Here is a 19,565-nt window from a genome sequence, read left to right on the forward strand (position 1 = left end):
AGAAACCAGAGCTTGAGGCTCAGGTGCCTGGCTGCCCCAGAAAGTGATTCACTGGCAGTAAACAGGCTAAGACAGCAACAAATTTCTCAGCAACTCATCCAGTACACAGGAATCCTCATTTAAGCTCACAGCAAAGCTCTGAGAAGGCGAGGGTAACCGTCATCACCCCCATTTACAAATGGGCAAATGGACAGAGGAAGATGAAGTGATTGCCATGTGGCTAGGGAGTGGTGGACCACTGGCTGAGTTCTAGGATCAAAGCCCCAGCAGGCTGAGCTGAACTCAGCAAAGCCCAGGCCTGCAGGTCAGCATCTCCCTGGAGCTGGGCAGCCCGGGGTTTGCAGGTGAGGCCTGCTCTGTAGGCTTTGGACATATTTATGCTCAGCCTCAGGCCCCCCGTGTATGAGGAAGTGAATCTGATCTGGAAGCACCTCATCTTGGGACCTGGCAGTCATAAATGAGCTGTCAGGTCTCCAGCTCGCAGTCTGAAAGGTGGCACCCTAAATAAGTCTACCTTTGGGATATCAAAACCAGCAAATGACCCTAGAAACAGCTCCTGTTAGCAGACCTGAGTAAAAGCATCTCGGGGGCTGGGGGTGCATCCTCCCAGATCCAGATCCCCCTCACCTTGGAGGGCATCCTTTAATGGCCATACATCATTTTTAGTAGCTTCTGCCTCCCCAGCAGTGAGGGACCTTCCAGGAGGAGACACCTGGGGCCCCACCTGTTCCGCAATCTGAGAGGAGGAGGTGAGGAGGGAAGCTACCTCCAACAGACGTGAGTTGTTTCATTTAATCTCCAGCCTGATTTGTCTGCTGTCCCTCCCCAACAGGGTTTAATCTCAGAGTTAAACCCACCAAAAGCAACTGTTTCTTTCCTCCTACTACTGTACTGCTAGGCTGGCGGGGTAACACACCACTGTGCAAATTCGTTTGGCCCCAGGGCCGTAAGGCATAAAAGGCATTTAGAGAGGGCATGAGTCAATTTCCACCAAGTCCTTGGACAGGGATATAACCACCACTTGTCAGTCTCCCCAGCACCAGCAGCCCTGATCCCCCAGAGCGGACATCTGGAGTCAGGAATGACAAGTGGATTCCAGAGCCCAGCCCTGACTGCCCCCCCCACCCCACACACCGCCGCCCAGCAGGGCCGCTGCCGCCAACAAGGCCAGGCAGTGTCTTTCTACACATTCCCACGCACGCACGCACACCCTCCTCGCCCCCCTCTCAGCTCATGCCTGCATTTCCGGCAGTGTGAATTCTGACAGCTCCGGCGGGTGTCGGCCTCACCAGTACATTCCTCGCTCCACCATGCCGCCTTAAAGCACCTTGCTGTTCCAGCGCCTTCCCGCAGAGTTCCCCACCCCCACCACCCCGGGGGCTAAAGGGGCAAGAAACCTTCTGGTGGTCACGGCTGGGTCTCCGTCCCAGGGAGGCCCTGCAAAAATGACACACACATCGACACCCTCTTGCCTCATTTACTGGACTTTTAAACACATTTATTTACTGTGGTATCTATACCACACCAAACATCTGGAGGGAAGTTCAGGGAAAATCCAAGAATTTAAATGTTTATTCTGTACCGTAATTTCAAAAACCAAATCAGGGACACTTCACATCTTTAGCCAAGTGCTTGGTGGTATACAGACCTAAGCCAACATTCAATCTGATGAAGGCTGTCTGTCTGCGTCCTCTCCAGGTCTCATCCAATGTGATCACCTAGAACTTTCAAGGTGATGTTATCCATAAAGCAGGAAGACCTGACCACTCCACAGTAGGTTCACAGTCACTCTTCCAACCAGATATGATTCCCTTTTGTCTGCTAAAGGGAAAGTCTATCAAAAATAATGGAAAACTGAGGGGTGTCTGGGTAGCTCAGTTGGTTAAGCATCTGCTTTCTGCTCAGGTTGTGATCCTGGAGTCCCAAGTCCAGCTTGCTGGTCAGCGGGGAGCCTGCTTCTCCCTCTCCTTCTGCTGCTCCCCCTGCTAGTCTTCTCTCTCTCTGTCAAATAAATAAATAGAATCTTTAAAAAAATCACAGAAAATTGGAAGATTGGACTATTGTAAAGATGAAATTTTATTCTGTGAAGGACTCATTTACATGGATTAGATATTCTTAAGTACACATTTCCCAACAAATGAGGTCTTCTTGCTTCCTTGCACAATTCTTTTTTTTTTTTTTTTTAATTTAAGTTCTAATGTCAGGCACTAAAAGTATGTTCTGGAATTCAGTGTAACTTCTCCCTCCTTTTTGAAGAGCTTGGGGTCAAGTAGGATTGGCTCCTGTGGAACAGAGAATCACAGCCAAGTGTGAAAAGCCCTGAGGGAGGTCAAAGTGAGGGAACACACTAGAGGCAGAGGAATCCCGACTTGAGACCTAGGAATAGTTCATGAGTAATGCCATCCCTGCTCAAGGGGCCCAGTGCTAACGCTAGTGAAGTTTCCAAGATGTCAGCCTCCCTCCTGACCCATCCTGCCAGCTTCTCACAGCTCACCAGCCAGCGTGAAATCCCACCTCCAACCAGACCTGCTCTTCTTTCCCCTAACTCTGCCAGGAGAATTCCCACCTTTTCTTCGGCAGTGAAGCCCCTCTTGCCACCCAGGATGCCCTCTGTCCATCGCTCTGCCTGTGCAAACACTGCCTGTCCTGCACGTGGGGCCTGCCTTGGGACATCCGAGCTGTGTGCTCATACAAGAGTTCCCTTACAGAGGGGCTCCATGCTGGATTTCACATGCTACTGTCACCATCTTGAAAATCTTAATTATCTTATCTTTGAACTTGTGTTTTATACTTGAAGGCCAATGGGACAATGGAACATGTTCATGAGCCGAGGAGAGAGGCACAACATGGACGCGTGTACTACAGTATTGTGTGATGCCCTGTGAGCACAGGATCCCATGGCTCAATTTATGAAAGCTCAGCAACTCTCGGCACAAGCACAAGATACGTGTATGATGGGCACTGATGGTCCCAAAAGGGCACGCTTTCCACTTGAAACTGAACTTGCTTCCAAGACAGAAAGACGGTCCTGGCGTTCTAAGAATCAGGAACAGCTGTGGAGCCCAATCACCTGCCTTCTCATTCTGTTCCTCTCCTGTAACATCCAACCACTGATGCTGGCAGTGATTCCCAAGGGAAAGGGAAAGATAAAGCAGCCCATGGTTCCTTTTCCTTCCCGGCTTACCATTCTCAGCAGGAGCAGAAGGTAGAGTGCATTGGTAGAATAAGTGCATAATAAGAAATGAAGTAGGGACGCCTGGGTGGCTCAGTTGGTTGGGCGTCTGCCTTTGGCTGAGATCATGATCCCAGAGTCTTGGGATCAAGCCCCATGTCAGGCTCCCTGATCAGCGCAAGACTGCTTCTCTCTCTGCCTCTGCCCCACTCCCCCATGCTTGCTCTCTCCCTCAAATAAATAAATAAAGTCTTAAAAAAAAAAAAAAAGAAGTAAAAACAGTTGAGTCAGTGGCATGCTGCGTGGCCACTGTCCTGGTAAGAACGAGATACCCATACAGATCCTGTAATGAAATACAGTCTGTGTGATTTGGTGATTCTGCCTGAGAGCTCCTGTTCTTATATTTACATGCAAAACTGGCACTGCACGGTATAAAGGTGAACAGTATGATGTATGCAAATGATTTTAAATTTTTATTTACTTAAAATGACATTAGATAGCAGGCAATCATCCTGACAAGTTGAAAGGGAGAGAAACCACAGAAGGAAGGAATTTTGCATGTTAGTGTCTCTGGTGACACTATTTCCTGCCTTTTAAGCAGGGGGCCCCTGTTTTCAGCTCCTGCCAGAACCCACATGCGTGTGTGCAGCTAGCCTCCCTTCAAAGCACCGTTCGAGGGATTCCCTCCAGAACCGCTGCCTTCAGCAGTCATTGCTTGGACCCCCAACACTAACAACTTTCCCTGCACTGTGATTAGCTGGGGACAGTCTGTACTCAAGAAACTCCCAGGGATACATCATAGCGGGTTGTAACCCAACTCTCTCACTCCTGCCCTGGGAGCACAGAGTGGTGGGAAGCACTGACCCTTTGCCTCCCAATGCTTGAAGGAGCTAGGTCAGCCACTCCCCTTGCATTTGGGCATATGAGGCAGCTATCTCCCCCACCCCTGGGCTCCACGGGTTGATCTGCCCGTGCTCCCCTCCAGGCTGCTGTGTCCCCATGTCCAACAACCTCCTCCAGTTGTTGAGGACCAAGCTGGGTGCCTTGGGCAGGTGCAAAGGAGGAAAGCAAGAGCCCATGACTCCTATCTGATTTCTCAAGGCACCCTGGAGGGTTCTCTTCCCGAATACCTGCTGATGAGCTGGCCAGGTGAGGGAGCCCAGGGGGAAAGGGAAAAGTACGTGGAGCCAATTGCCAAGCTTGCCCCTGTGGGCAGCTGCTGGGGCTTTAAGACAGCAGAAAAAGAACGAACTCGGAGAGCTGCAGAGTCAGGAATGGCTTTGTGAGCACACAGTGCCCAGGTGGGACCAGGAGAGTGGGCAGGGGGCTCAGAGAGGTAAAGATGAGGAGGTGGGGAGGCACACAGATGGTCCGCCATTTTTGCGGGACACCCTGCAGGAGACTCTGTGAGAGACCCTGCGGGGGGCCCGGGGTTGGGTTGGCAGGTTGAAGGCCCCTGGCCAGGTTGATGAAGGGGGTCTCTCCCCAGTTAGACACAGGGAGTTTACAGAGCCAATAGCCCCATGAAGAGGGTCTGGATTTTGATGACAAGCAGGCTGGCAGGGCTGGGACAGTAACCTGGAGCCCCTAAGGCTTGTTCCTGGAGGCTCAAGAAGGATGTGATGGTTCCAGGAGGACGTTCCCTATGGTTAGCAAAGATTTCCTCGGATCTTTTTGACTAGTCCCTTGGTCAAGGTAACTAACCTCCCTGAGGCTCAGTTACCTCTTCTGTGAAATGTGTATGTAACCTGAGAGCGTTGCTTTGGGTCTCCACTGAGCACAGAGAAACACTCTCCAAATGTAAGTTTCTTGCCCCCTCGCTACCCAGCCTCCAGTGTGCCCCTGTTTTCTCTAGTTCTTCACCTAGTCTGCCTACTCGCATGGCCTGCCTTGGGCTTAATGGAGCAGTGCGGGTAAATGAAGCCCACATGTCTATCAGCAGCCACTAAATCTCCCCAGAAGACATTCCTTACTGCAGCAGTAATGCTGTCCGCTCTGGGAAGGGATTACACCATAGGGAAGGCTCCCCATCCCTGGGGGCTTAAAGGGCCAGCTCACAGACTCTCTGCTCCCAGCTGGGGCAGACCTTGTGGTGACAGTGAGCCTCACCTTAGGTGGGAGCAGGTATGTCAGCAGCAACAGAGAGAAACAAGCAGTGACCCTACAAGGAGAGACCAGGGCGTGAGGTCGGGCACCAGAGCCCAGGTTCTTTACTTCATTTCTCTCAATTCGCAATCTGGCTGCTGCTTACCTGTGTGGCCTTGGGCAGCGTCTTCCCGCGCCTGTCCACCTCAGACCCCTCTCTTCAAAATGTGGCTGGGGATCCCCTCTGCCTCCCAGATCCGTGGGGAGGACACTTCACAGATATCATCGTTGTTCTAGATGGAGTGCCGCACGCATGCGTCATCTCGTGGCTCCTGCCCTGTTTGCTGGGTTAGTGACTGCTCTGACTCCTGATTGCTGGTGGAGAGAGAGTGCCGAATCTCAGGCTTGCCTCAGCTGCTTTATCAGTGCTCACTGTGGGGCGGTCCCTCTCGGCACCAGGCAGGGCGTGCGGTGGTCGGTGGTGGGGGCCCAAGCATCAGGGGTCCTGACTACTGAGCCAACCACTCCCGCCCACCGGCCCTATGCTGACAGCTGGTTCAGGCAGTGGTCAGCAGCCTCCCCAGGGCAGTTGGGTCACAAATACAGGGCTGTTCCAGAGCTGATCTTTGCTGAGCCCCATTAACTAAGGAAGGCCCCCTCATTCCGTCACCACCTCTGCCAGGATCCTGCTTTGAAGAAGATTGGGAGGATCAGAGAGCCTCCACGCCTGCCCCAGGCAGCGGCGGGGGTGGGGGTGGTGGGTGCCAGGAGTTTAGCTCTGCTGACTTTGAGGCTGGTATTCTTTCCTCTCCAGCCCGCATGTGTGGCTCAGTCTAACGCCTCCCTCATACCCAGAAAAAGAACAAAAGAATTCAGCACAGGGCCTGTCGTCTGGGCTGCAAAGCATGGCACTTCTATTTACGATGTCCGGCTCACCAAGATCAAAATGAGCGGTGGAAGAAGCCAGTCTCTTATGGATCTCTCTGTCATCAGACCTTTCCAGAAAAGAAAGTGTTTATCTGTCAGCGTGGGGGACAGGCTCTCTCTTCCCTCTGCAATGACTTCTGAAATTATTGAAGGTTTTAAAACGGTAAAATCCTGATGTTTTCATCTTGAAAATAAGGTGCCCCTATTAGAGAAAATATAGGAAGTACAGAAAAATGGGGGTAGGGGACCCTTTACCTACCACCCACACACACCTGGCAATCTGCTGGTGTTTTCCCCTGTTTAAGCCTCTGATTCATTTTTCAGCAAACATTTATTGAGAGCGTCCCTACGAGGCTCCTGAAGAATTGGTTTAAGGAGAAACCTGTGCTCTCAACAAGCTCTGAGAGTGCATGGGTGTACGGGTTTCCTGGGCAGCACGTCAGTGAGCGATCATGATGGATAGACCACTTTCGCTAGAAAAACACTTAAAAAATTTTTAATGTGTTCCTTGAGATTCTGTAACTCTAGCTTTGGTATGGACTGAATACTGCCCACAAGGGTCTTACAATATCATGATTGCATTTGATTCTTCTTTATCAACGAAACATAGGAGAAATGATGAGGGAAAAAAGCACCAAGAGGTTGTCATCATCAGTAAAGTCTCTGCCTTTTGCCCTGAGTTACTGAAGGCTTAGCCTGGGAGAATGTTCGAGATGTCAACTTTTCGTGTTGAAATAATAGATTTATAAGAGTGCAGAGAAAACAGAGAGCTCCTATTAGAGACAATGCTTGGAGTTGCTTTTCCTGATTCACACTGTAACAAGATTTGCCATGTGGGGTGGGAGGCCATGCCGTCGTGGTAAACCTCAGATGCCTGCCACCTACCTATCTTCAAAGGACAAGGGCGTGCACCCATGTGCAGGCTCCAATAGCAAGGGGGAGTCTGTCAGGGGCCCTCCTGGGCTTCCTTGATCTTCAGAGAGGGCATTCTTCCTCGGGGCATTCTTGTGTCTAAAGGTGAGTCTTGGAACAGTCATTCTAACTGTATACAGTAGTTGGAAATCCATTGTAAGCATCATTTGAATGGCTGGCGGATAGTCAAGCTAAAGAATGTTTCTTAAATTTTTTTTAATTTTTAAATTTATTATTATTTTTTATAAACATATATGTATTTTTATCCCCAGGAGTACAGGTCTGTGAATCGCCAGGTTTACACACTTCACAGCACTCACCATAGCACATACCCTCCCCAATGTCCATAATCCCATCCCCCTCCCCCCAGCAACCCTCAGTTTGTTTTGTGAGATTAAGAGTCACTTATAGTTTGTCTCCCTCCCTATCCCATCTTGTTTCATTTTTACCTCTCCTACCCCCCATGTTTCTTAATTTTTTTAACTCAATTTCTCTTATAAGACATTTAGGCATTTAGGTGGCTTCCTGTGTTTCACTCTTAGAGGTGATGCTATAGTAAACATCTTTGTATAAAAAGCTTGTCCTGTATTTCATAATCCCTGCATGAACTACTGGTTATAAGACGGGAACTTCTTTAAGCTTCTTGATACACATGGTCAAACTCCTAAGGGAAGGACACCCGCCAGCCAAATACAGGAGTGTAACTAACTTCAGCAGCACTGGCTTTTCTCAGTTCTTAAAAAAACACTGCCTCTTTGGTCGTTAAGAAATGGAAGATGCAACATGGAGGCTTAAGTGGGTAGAAGAATAAATGAAACAAGATGGGATTGGGAGGGAGACAAACCATAAGTGACTCTTAATCTCACAAAACAAACTGAGGGTTGCCGGGGGGAGGGGGTTGGGGAGAAGGGGGTGGGATTATGGACATTGGGGAGGGTATGTGATTTGGTGAGTGCTGTGAAGTGTGTAAACCTGGTGATTCACAGACCTGGGGATAAAAATATATGTATATAAAAAATATATGTTTATAAAAAATAAAAAATAAAAAATAAAAAAATAAATAAAAAAAAAAAAAAAAAAAAAAAAAAAAAAAAAGAAAGAAATGGAAGAATGGCTCAGTCTTTTAAGCGTCCAACTCTTGATCGTGGCTCAGGTCATGATCTAAGCATGGTGAGATCCAGCCCTGCATCAGGTTCCACATTGGGCGTGGAGCCTGCTTAAGATTCTCTCTCTGCCCCCCACCCCCACCCACGTCTCTCTCTCAAAAGAAAAGATAAGAAGAGAAGAGAGCTGATTGCATTTCTTCAAGTACAGAAGACCTTGGTCTTTTCCCTTTTTGCTTGCTATTGGGTTTACTGCCTCTTGTTTCTTGAAGACTCAGTTGGGGGGAATCTTGGTCCCTATTAGATGCTGGTCCCCAAGTGAGGGCTGGCCCACCTTTCTCCCACTTCTGTGCTGCCTTTCCTTTCTCATGTGATTCCACATGACTCCTCAACTTTACCTCCTCCCATTTCTCCAGAGACTGCCTGTGTCCCACACCAGAGGCAGGGGTGGAAGCATCTTCATCTCTCTGCCAACTCCTTCCAAAAGCCCTGTACAGAGAAGGATTCTGACACCATGTCTGTACTCCTTGGAAAAGCCCTTGGAAATCAGTGATGATGCTGTGGTTACAGAAAGGGGGATGGCCATGAATACACCACGTGTTTTTCTTCCTTCCGTGAGGCCCTGGTCACAGCTCTATTGCCAAGTTCCTCCCCAGTCAGACCTGGAAGAGATGTGTCCAGAACAAATCACTCCCATCAGTGTCTCCCAGGATTTTCACTGTGTGCAGTCTCTGTGGCATTGGGCTATAAGGATGCAGCTCAGGGGCCTGGGGAGTCAGGATGGCTGCTCTGTAATGCGGCACATGAGCAGGTCCTAAGGAGATGATGGAAGGTGCCAGCCCCAGCAATGTTGAGCACTTAGTGAAGCACTTTGAAAGATCATGAGCTTTGCCATCAGGCAGCCTGGGGGTCTGAGTCCCCATTGTTTTCATCTATGGTGTGAGCTCTTGCTCTGTGCTTCTGTCTGAGAAATCCTGGTGTGTCCGTAACTTTCTGCGACCATCTTGTGCAAGCCTAGCAGGGCTTCAGGGTTGGCACTTGGCATGTCCCATCCTCTTTAAAGGGTGGCTGTGCCTGGCATGCAGTAGGCATTCAACAGGCAAAGTTCCTTCCTTTCCGGATAAAGCCTGTTTGGGACCATTATGTACATGACTCAACAAGTGGTCAAGATCACCATCAACGTTACTTTGTAGAATTAGTCACAATATGTTTTAAGGACAGTTGAATCCTGCAACAGTGAATCCTCAGCATCACTGAACTGGTTGTTACCGTGACGTTTCCATTCATGAGCATCTACTCTGTGCTGGTCCCCTGCCAGGGGCTTCACAGGCATAATTTTTCAGTCTCCTGACAACCCTAGAAAGAGTATGTCTTCATCCCATTTTCTAGACAATGATGTTGGGGTACAGAGGACAAGCCATGTGCCATGGGCACTCAGTGGTCAGGGAGCTTGCGTTGGGGCCCAGTCCATAGACAGAGCCCGTGTTTTTCCAGTTTTGGTTTAGGTGGGCCAAGGCTCTCCTGGAAAACAGTTTCAGCACCCTCTACTCATGACTCCTCTACTCATGACTCCTCTACTCATGACTCCTCAAAGCTGGGATCACTGTCTACCTGCTTCGGTTCTTCTCCAGAGGAAGGTCAAAAATCACCTTTCTGCGGTGCCTGGGTGGCTCAGTGGGTTAAGCCTCTGCCTTCGGCTCAGGTCACAATCTCAGGGTCCTGGGATGGAGTTCTACTTCGGGCTCTCTGCTTGGTGGGGAGCCTGCTTCCTCCTCCTCCTCTCTCTCTGCCTACTTGTGTTCTATCTCTGTCAAATAAATAAATAAAATCTTTAAAAAAAAAAATCATCTTTCTGGGACAACCTCTTGGTGCTTCCTGATCCTCACCAGGCCCCACTGGCCAAACTCAGTTGCTCACTATTGCCCAGTGACTCAAAGGCCCGGGGGGAGGTGGTGGGCTGATGGGTGGGCACTGTGTAGTTTTGGAAGCTGCCTCAGGCACCAGTCACAGCCCATGACACACTGGAGGTCCCGAAGGCCCCTTTCATAACAGGGCATCAGACTCTCCTCTGTGATGACACCCCTTGGCTGGGGGAGATGCTCATCCAGTTCCCAGGGTGCCTGGGGTCTTGGCCTCCCCTTTCATGTGTGTTGAGGAGGATCTGGGTGGGGCTTGATGGATCCAGGTCACAGATGTGATTGAGGAAACACCTCAGGCCTGGGTAATAATGACTGTTGCTCAGTAGCAGTTTGCCCTGCAAAAAGCCCACTGCCTGAACCAGCATCCAATGGGGAGCACCAGCCCATGGTTAGAGCACTAGAGGCAGGCTCCCCACCAATTACTGTATCCTCAGTGAGTAAGCCATGGGGCCCCAGGCCTAGGGCACAGAAGAGTCAGAAAGTAAGGGGGTCAGGAATGAGGAGGGTGTGGAGGGTAGAGTCCCAGACATGCTCCCGTGGATGTTGTTTGAGTGGTGACAAGGGGAGTGGCGTTTTTTGTTGGCCTTCCCTTAGGGCTTTGACCCAGCCCAGCCACAGGCCTATGGCTGCCTGCCGGGACAGCCTCTAGGACAGCTGTTGCGCCACCCTACAGCCTTGGTGGTCCCAGTGACTCCAATGCTGCTCTCAGCTAACAGTCCCTGAGGGCTGGCTCTGTGACCTTAGGGGCCTTTGTGCCTTGGAGCTGTCCATGGGTCCCCTGGTGTCAACTGTGCCTTTCTTCCATGAGCCTTGATAGGATGCCCTGAGACCTCTAGGGAACCCACTCTCACCTGTGTTCTGGGACCCCCCCATCCCCATTGCTTGGCTGATCTCTTCTGGCTGGGCCATGTGGCAGGAATGGCAGTAACTTGACTCCATGGCTGATGTGGCACTATTCTTTCATTCATGCCTAGACCTTTTCTGAGCCCCATGGAGTACTGGGCTGATGAGGTGCTGGGGATGCCTTTGTGATCGAGGCTGGCCCATGTGCTCAAGGAACTCACATCACATTCCAATCTGAGATGGTGGCAGTCAAGCCAAAGTCACTTTGGAGACTGTCGGTGCTCCATATGGGAGGATGGGCCCTGAGCTGGGGTACATGACTCAGGGTAGGTGGGATTTCAGCCCCCACTCTCACTTCACCCCTCGACTGGCCCAAGCTGCAGGGCCAGACATGCGTGAGGAGGGATGGAGCTGTGTGGACAGGACAGGGAACAGAGGGAACCCAGACTGCAGACTGGGAGCACTCTCAGGTCCCTACCCACCACCGTGGACCCAAGATGGCCAGAGCTGGAAGAGCTCAGAGAAACTTCACTGTCCACTTATAATTACAGCTGGGGAAACTGAGCCACAGAGAAAGGAAAATCACATGGACAATTGGGACCCAGAACTCCAACTTCCAAAAGGGCTCCTCCCACTGATCTGGGTTGCAAACTGGGACAAAAGCACAGCCTCAAGTAGGTATAGGTGATGCAGGGAGGGAAGCAGAGACAAAGACCAAGAGGAAAGAAGGAAATCACAGCTCCCAGTGACAGCCATGGGAAGGCCAGTCCCTGCCCCATTCACCTTCAGGGTCTTAGGGCACTAGGTCCTGCTCTCTTCATGCAGCCCTGGGAAATCTAGCCTTTTGGGGGCCTTCAGGTGACACCTTGAACTTCTAAGGGCAGAAGCCATATGATAACCCACATCCTTGGGCGTTAAGGTGGGGGGCAGGATACCAGACACAGCTCCTAACTTCCCCTATGTTTCGGAAGTGTCTCCAGCCTTGGAAAATCCCAGGGTCATTTGGGGGCACTTCAGGCTGCAGAGTGATGCCTCCAGCCAGTGGATATTCAAAAAGCCCACCACTGCCCTCCTGATGAGGAACAGAGGGGAGGGGCTGGCTCATGAGCCAGACAGAGGGACAGCCAGCTGTCACGTGATTTCTGCAGGGCTCCATTATGATGGACAAGCTGTGTCCCTCTCCAGCCCCTGGGAGACTTCATCTTGTTGTCACCATAGTCACCAGCAGCAGTCAGAGAGTGAACTCAGCCACTAAAAATGCCACAGAGCCAAGTGACCTTCAGAGATCTACTCCAAACCCCCTTGCTGCTTCAGGGCTCTATGGGAACTCTAAAGGATTGGCACCCCCTACCCTTCACATGGACCCCTACTCCCTTGCTCCCCAAAGTGAGGCCCAGTGAGGTCCATTCACAGCATGAGCACCACCTGGAAACATCTGGGAAATGTGTATGTTCAGACCCCACCTGGACCAGCTGAATCAGAAGCTACATTTAATGGGATCTGTGTACCTTGGGTAGACTTGTTATGGCAGGCAGCTTTAAATTTACCAAATGCTGTGAACAGAGTACAGAGTTCCATGTACCCCACACCCAGTCACCCTCCACTGTAGTTTTGAGGACATGAGCATTTAAAGAAGCATATTCTTCTCCCTGCTCCCTGTCTCTCTCGGTCCCCCATCTATTCCCCTCCCAGCACCAAGGGTGAAGCCAATGAAAACGTATCAGAGTCCTCCCCCCCACCACCACTTGGGAACTTGGTGATGTCATATGTTACTCTGAGAGGCTCAGGTTATGAAGTGTCTATTCTGTCCCTGACACATGGCCATACACTTCACAGACATTATTTTGTAATCCTCAAAACGTGTTTATGAGGCAGACACTGTTAACCCATTTCACAGATAAGGAACCAATACACAGAGAGGTTAAAGTGAAGCGCCCATTTGAACTCAGATCTGCTTGCATGTAAGCCAGCCACATTGTCTCAAGGAACCATGTTTTTCCTGGGTGGCTGCAGGCCTGGTTCCAGGAATTCTGGCCCAGCCAGCTGCAAGTTTCCCAATCGGCCCTCCCTTGGTCTGCAGGGCTTTGAGGGAGAGGCTTTTCCCCTGGAGACACAAAAGGTCAAGGAGTGGTCTCAGCTACACACAGTCCCAGGTGGCCGCCCAAAATCACGTGCTTACAAATACCAGACGCTCGTCTGGATGCCTGGGTAGGACTTCTTCAGCCTAGGTGGACAGAATGTTCTGGCAGGGGCAGACTCTGGAAGAGGCTTCACAACCGCTCAGCTGACTGAGATGCGTCTTCCTTTGGGGCAGGGCAGGAGGAAGGCTGGGAGTCCAAGTCACTGGAAAGAGAAGGAACCGCTAAAGAAGGCCTCTGGCTGTTTGAAGACTTGACCAACTTCATTTCTTCCAGGAAGCTTTCCTAAATGGAGACCAACACCCACTGTTCATGGGTTTGTTTGTTTATCTACGTTTAGGGGAGTCCACTCACCTCAAGGACAAGGAGGCATCTGGTGGGTGGTTTCACCACTAAAGGTCCATCACTCAAGGTCCATAGCCTTGAACATGTTACATTAGCTTGCTGACTCTCAGTCTCTGCACCTACAGGGTGGGATTACAATATCTCCTACTTGCTGTGTCTCAACCACACCCCAGCTTTGTGACTCTTTTGATCATAAATAAGACCACAGCATAGCCACAAAAATTCATTTTCATAAATTTTTTAAAATCTAATAAGGCATGTAGAGAACTTGAACTGAAAACATGGCAGACTGGATTAATGTGAAACTCTCCTTCTGATAAAAACATAGGGAAATGTTGAAAATGAGCTAAGATTTTAAAAATTATTCTAAATACAGAGCTGACCTTAAGGGGATGGGCACTCCCAGGGCCAGTAACAAAGGAAGAATGCAATCCAGGAGCATTGGCCAACTGGGGCTGGTGTTGCAGTTGCCCATGGCCATTTCCAGCCCAGTTAGAGCCTAGTGGGGTTGGGGACTGGGATTTAATGCCCAGGTGGGGTAGGAGAAATAGCCTGGGCCTGTGGAAGTGGGAAGGGAGACACTTGCAAAAAGTTACGACACTTGTAAGGCACTCTCAGTCTCTGAAAGTGGGATTAGAGAGCTCTGTCCACTGGCTCAAAAAAGAAAAGGAGGTATGTCCCCTCTGCTTAGGGCTCTGAATGAGATTAGAAAAGTATCCTGTGACAAATCAAAAGTTCCAGCTTGTGCAAATTGGAGTTGTAGTGTTTAAAGGCATAATAATAGGCAGCCTCAAGCAAGAACCCCAAGATGAGAAATTAACATGAAACCTATCAACAGACCCAGGGAACCCCCTGGGGCCCTAGAATGGAAAGCTGAACCACTCTGCAGAGCCATCTGCCACCTGGAATAGCGGGACTCCCTTAGAAGATACAACCCCTGATGAAGATGAGCTCACAATAAACAAGCTTAAGCCTCCAGGGAGGCAAAACTGAGAAAGGTGAGTCCACAGATGTTGCAGATGGGAAGGTTTGCACCACTAGAATAGGAACAAGAGAAGAGTATGAGGTAGACTACAAAAGAAGAGTACTTCCAATAGTCACAGATAAAAGAAGAAGGAAAATTAACAAAGCCCTAGACACTATTTAAAAAAGGTAAAAGCATGAACTTTTGCAATTGAACTGCAAAAAGTTCTACCAGTGAAAGATAGAGTTAGTCACTGAAATTAAAAACAGTTGCATGGCCACGACTGAAAAGAGAATTGGCAAACTAGAAGAAAAAAAGGTGTTATAGGAGGAAAAATTTTTATTGCATGGAAACCTGATCAGATGCAGGGAATCCATACGTCCCTAAATTATAGGCTAAGCAAGAAAAATGTGGCTATCTGTGTAAGTGTGTGTGTGCCTGTGTGTGTGTGTTGAGAGAGGAGGTATGCATGTAAGTGTGAGTGTGTAATTGTGCATGTTGGGGAGGAGCATGTGTGTGTGCATGCACTTGGGGGCACAGATAACACAGACACAGTGGAGTGAATCTGTTCTGTTCAGAGACAGCTGTCATGTCCTTGCTTTTAGATTATGTCTTATCTGGTAGAACATTTTCCAGCGTGTTTTACAATTTAGGAGACCAACTTCATGTATTTTGGACCATTCTATCAAATCCCCAGCAATTACATTTGCCCCCCTCTGGGATGTCAAGACCCCACGTTGGGACACTGGGGGCATGCAGGGACCCTGTTAATGGCTTGCCCGTGTTTGCACATCTGAGGAGGGAGGTTGGGCTGGAGGGCACTGCTGGCTGAGAGCGCAGTGAGCACATCAGAAAGGCACCCCTGTGGCTCCTGGCTCTGCATGCTTCCCTTATACTCCACCCTCTCCATCTCTCATCTTTTCATCATCATTTGAACAACCACGGAAAAAGGACTTGGGAAGCTTGCTAAGGGAGAGGTAGCCATTGTGCTCCGGGTCTTCCCACTCATGCTTCAGCCCCACCCTGGACAATCCCCCAATAGAAAAAACTTTTTTTTCTGAACTAAGCGAACAATACAGCCAAGTTATTGTGCCTTTTTAAAGTGCTGAATAACAAGCTTTGTAGCACATCAAAGGAAAACATTTTCACCGTGAGCAAAATGTATCCCTTTCAAAGGGCACGGAGAGGCACCCTGACCTTTGTAGCAGCATGGATAGCAGTCAAGTGCACCCTTGTGCTTGGTGTCTGAATGCCTGTATGACCTTGGGTAAGTTGCATGGAGATACAAAGTAGTGCCTCTTCTGGGGGTGAGGATTAAATGCGGTAAAGCCTGTAAAACACTGGTGTGAAACTAGAAGCTGTCTTGCTGTTGTTCTTGTTATATTAACATCAATGTGGCTGGCCCTGTTCTCTAGCATTGTATTTGGCTGCCAGCTGGGGGAGGGCACCAGCCATCACCACCACTCTGCTGGGCTATGGCAGGATTTCAGATCATGTGTGCACAGTGCCTGCTCAGTGGCTGCCCAGGCATTGCCCACAGGCTGCACCGCACTAGCCCCCTTACTGCCGTTCACTTCTCTTGGACCTCCTGGATGCCAGAGCACTGTTTAAACCCATGCATCCTGTCACTGCCTTCTCCCCACCCCAAACTTCAAAGGCTTCCCCACCTACTTTGAATAGAACCCAATCTACTTCCCAGGGCCTACAAGAGGTGAGCCAGTCTCTCTCTCTTAACTCTTGCTCCTTTTTCCTTGCTCACAACAGCCACACTCAACCTCATGGCCTTTCCAAGTGCTATTCCTCAACATAACTCTTTGCCAACTTGGCCCTCATCTTCCTGGTTTTTCCTTGAAAAGGTCTTCACTACTCTCTCTAAACCCTTCCCCAACCAGCCTGTATTATCTGACTCAGTAGCATACTCCTTTCCTTTAAAGCCCTGGCCACAGTGTAATTATGCATTGTCGGATTTTGCCCTTGTTTTCCTTCTTCCTTGCAGGGCTGTGCATTCTGTTAGGGAAGGGACCATGTCTGCTGTATTGACAAGGGGTCTCCAGGACTTAATGCAGCACCTGACACATAATGGGGATCAACAATATGGGGTTAGAGAAGACTGCATTAAAAACAAAACAGAGGGGCTCCTGAGTGGCTCAGTGGGTTAGGCCTCTGTCTTTGGCTCAAGTCATGATCTCAGGGTCCTGGGATTGAGCCCCGTATTGGGGTCTCTGCTCTGCGGGGAGCCTGCTTCCCCCTCTCTCTCTTCCTATCTCTCTGCCTACTTGTGATCTCTCCCTCTCTCTCTGTCAAATAAATAATAAATAAAATCTTTAAAAAAACAAAAAAACCCCAGAATATTGTGTAAGTTCAAGTTTGGAAATAGTTGCGAGATTAAAATTCTGGCAGATGGTGATAAAAGTATCAGTTGAACATCATACCCAATAGTGAAAAACTGAAAGCATTTCATTTAAGATCAGGAACAAGATACAGATGTCTATTATCCACTTTTATTCAACATAGTACTGGAAGTCCTACCCGCAGCAATCAGACAAGAAAAGAAATAAAAGAAATCCAAATCGGAAAGAAGGAAGTAAAACTCATTATTTGCAGATAGATGACATAATAATATATACGGAAAACTCTAAGGACACCACCAAAAAACTACCAAAACTAATAAAGGAAAGTTGCAAAATACAAGATTAATATATAGAAATTAATTATATTTCTCTACACTAATAACAAAGCAGCAAAAAGATAAATTAAGAAAGCAATCCCATTTACAATTGCACTAAAAAGAATAAAATACCCAGGAAAAAATATAACCAAGGAGGTGAAAGACCTATTCTCTGAAAACTATAAGATATTGAAGACAACACAAACAGAAAGATATAACATCGCTCATGAATTGGAAGAATTAATAATGTTAAAATGTCCATGCTACTCAAAGCAATCTACAGATTCAATGCAATCTCTATCAAAAGACCAATAACATCATTACAGAATTAGAAAAAATAATCTTAGAATTTGTGTGGAACCACAAAAGATCTTAAATAGCCAAAGCAATCTTGAAAAAGAAAAACAAAGTTTATGCTCCCAGTTTTCAAGTTATACTACAAAGCTACAGTACTCAAAACAGGATGGTCAATGGACCTATGCCCAATAGAGGGCACAGAAATAAACCCATGCTTATATGGTCAACTAATCTAAGACAAAGGAGGTAAAAATACGCAAAAGACAGTCTTTTCACTAGATGGTGTTGGAAAAACCAGACAGCTACATCCTCAAGAATGAAATCAGACCACTTTCTTGCACCATACACACAAACATCAAAATGGATTAAAGACCTAAATGTGAGACCTGAAATCATAAAACTCCTAAAAGAAAACAGGTAGTAATCTCTTGGAAATCAGCCTTAACAATGTATTTATGGATCTGTCTCCTCAGGCAAGGGAAACAAAAACAAAAATAAAGTATTGGGGCTACACCAAAAGAAAAAGCTTTTGCACAGTGAAGGAAAAACATCAATAAACAAAAAGATCAAGATATAGAATTGGAGAAGACTTTTGTAAATGATATATCTGATAAGGGGTTAATATCCAAGGTAGATAAAAGAACTTATACACTCAATAGCAGAAAAACTCCTAAATAATCTGATTTAAAAATGGGTAGAGGACCTGAATAGACATTTTTCCAAGGAATACATGCAGATGATCAACAGACACATGAAAAAATGCTCAATGTCACTCATCCTCAGAGAAATGAAAATCAAAACCAAAAGGAGATATCACCTCACACCAATCAGAATGGCTAGTATCAAAAAGACAAGAGATATCGAGTGTCAGAGAGGATGAAGAGAAAAAGGAACCCTCATGTACTGTTCATAGGAATGCAAACTGGTGTGGCCACTGTGGAAAACATAATGGAGGGGGCCTCAAAAACTTAAAAATAGAAATACCACAAAAAAATTAAAAAGAAATACCAGATGATCCAACAAGTCCACAACTGGGTATTTACCCAAAGAAAATGAAAAAATTAATTGAAAAGACACATGCACTCCTATATTTGCAGCATTATTCACAATAGCCAAGATATGGAAGCAGCCCAAGTGTCCATCAACTGATGAATGGATAAAGAAGATGTGGCGTACATACAACGGAGTATTATGTGGCTATCAAAAAGAGGCGAAATCTTGCCATTTGTTATGACGTGGATGGACCTAGAGGGTATTATGCTAACTGATACAAGTCAGAGAAAGACAAATACAACACAATTTCACTTACATGTAGACTCTAAAAAAAAAAAAAAAAAAAATCCAGAAATGAACAAATAAACAAAACAATAGAAACAGACCCCAAAATACAGAGAACAAACTAGTGGCTGCCAGAGGGGAGGTGGGAGGGGGTGAAATAAGTGAAGGGGATTAGGAGGTGTAAGCTTCCAGCTATAAAATACATCAGTCACGGTGATAAAAAGTGCAGTGTAGGGAATACTGTTGATAATACCCTAATAATGCTGCAGTTAGACAGAAGGTGACTACACTTACAGTGGTGAGCACTGAGTAATGAGGAGTTCGGTGGAATGACCATCCTGTATACCCAAAATGAATATAACACTGTATGTCAACTGTACCTCAGTAATAAAAAATAAAGAGGTGGACTGGAGCTTGCAGTTGTGGTTAGTTGTGTGATAACAATGGAATCCAGCCCCAGCTGGGCTCACCGGCCCCCACCACATTGTTGGCTGCTCTGGAAAGCTCAGCCAAGTGCTGAGTGTGTGTTTCCTGTGGGTGGGCTGCCTCCTTCCTGTGCGTTCTACCTCCCCAATATGTAACAAGTAGATGCTGGATAAAATATAGGAAGCCTAAGGGGACTTGAGTCCAGTAGAAGTAAGATGTTGGCAAACGGAGTAGTAGGTTGATTTAGGGAAGCATGAGGGATGCTAGGAGGGTCTCCTGGAGGAGGCGCCATGTGTGTCCAGAGGGAGGAGAACTGGCCAAAGTGACCTCAACACATAGAGCCCCAGAGTCTAGCCTGTAGGCCCTCAAGGCCAAGAACAAGGCTCAGTGTGACCTGGTCCCAGTCTCAGTTGCCACCTGAGAGTCCCCAGGGTGTCCAGGGATTGCAGAGGGCAAAGGACTAGCAGCATTTGGGAATGAGACCCCTT

General features: G+C 48.0%; 1 long non-coding RNA gene across 1 annotated transcript; it reads right to left on the bottom strand.

Annotated features, from left to right (window-relative positions):
• Positions 1-1,554: 1,554 nt before the first annotated feature.
• LOC131828089 (uncharacterized) lies at positions 1,555-5,693 on the bottom strand. The gene is made up of 2 exons (XR_009352228.1): positions 5,424-5,693; positions 1,555-2,001 (listed from the first exon to the last, which is right to left on the bottom strand). It is a non-coding gene; the product is annotated as an uncharacterized LOC131828089 (long non-coding RNA).
• Between the last annotated feature and the right edge of the window lie 13,872 nt (positions 5,694-19,565).

This window comes from Mustela lutreola, chromosome 3 (assembly GCF_030435805.1).
Source record: "Mustela lutreola isolate mMusLut2 chromosome 3, mMusLut2.pri, whole genome shotgun sequence".
NCBI lineage: Eukaryota > Metazoa > Chordata > Mammalia > Carnivora > Mustelidae > Mustela > Mustela lutreola.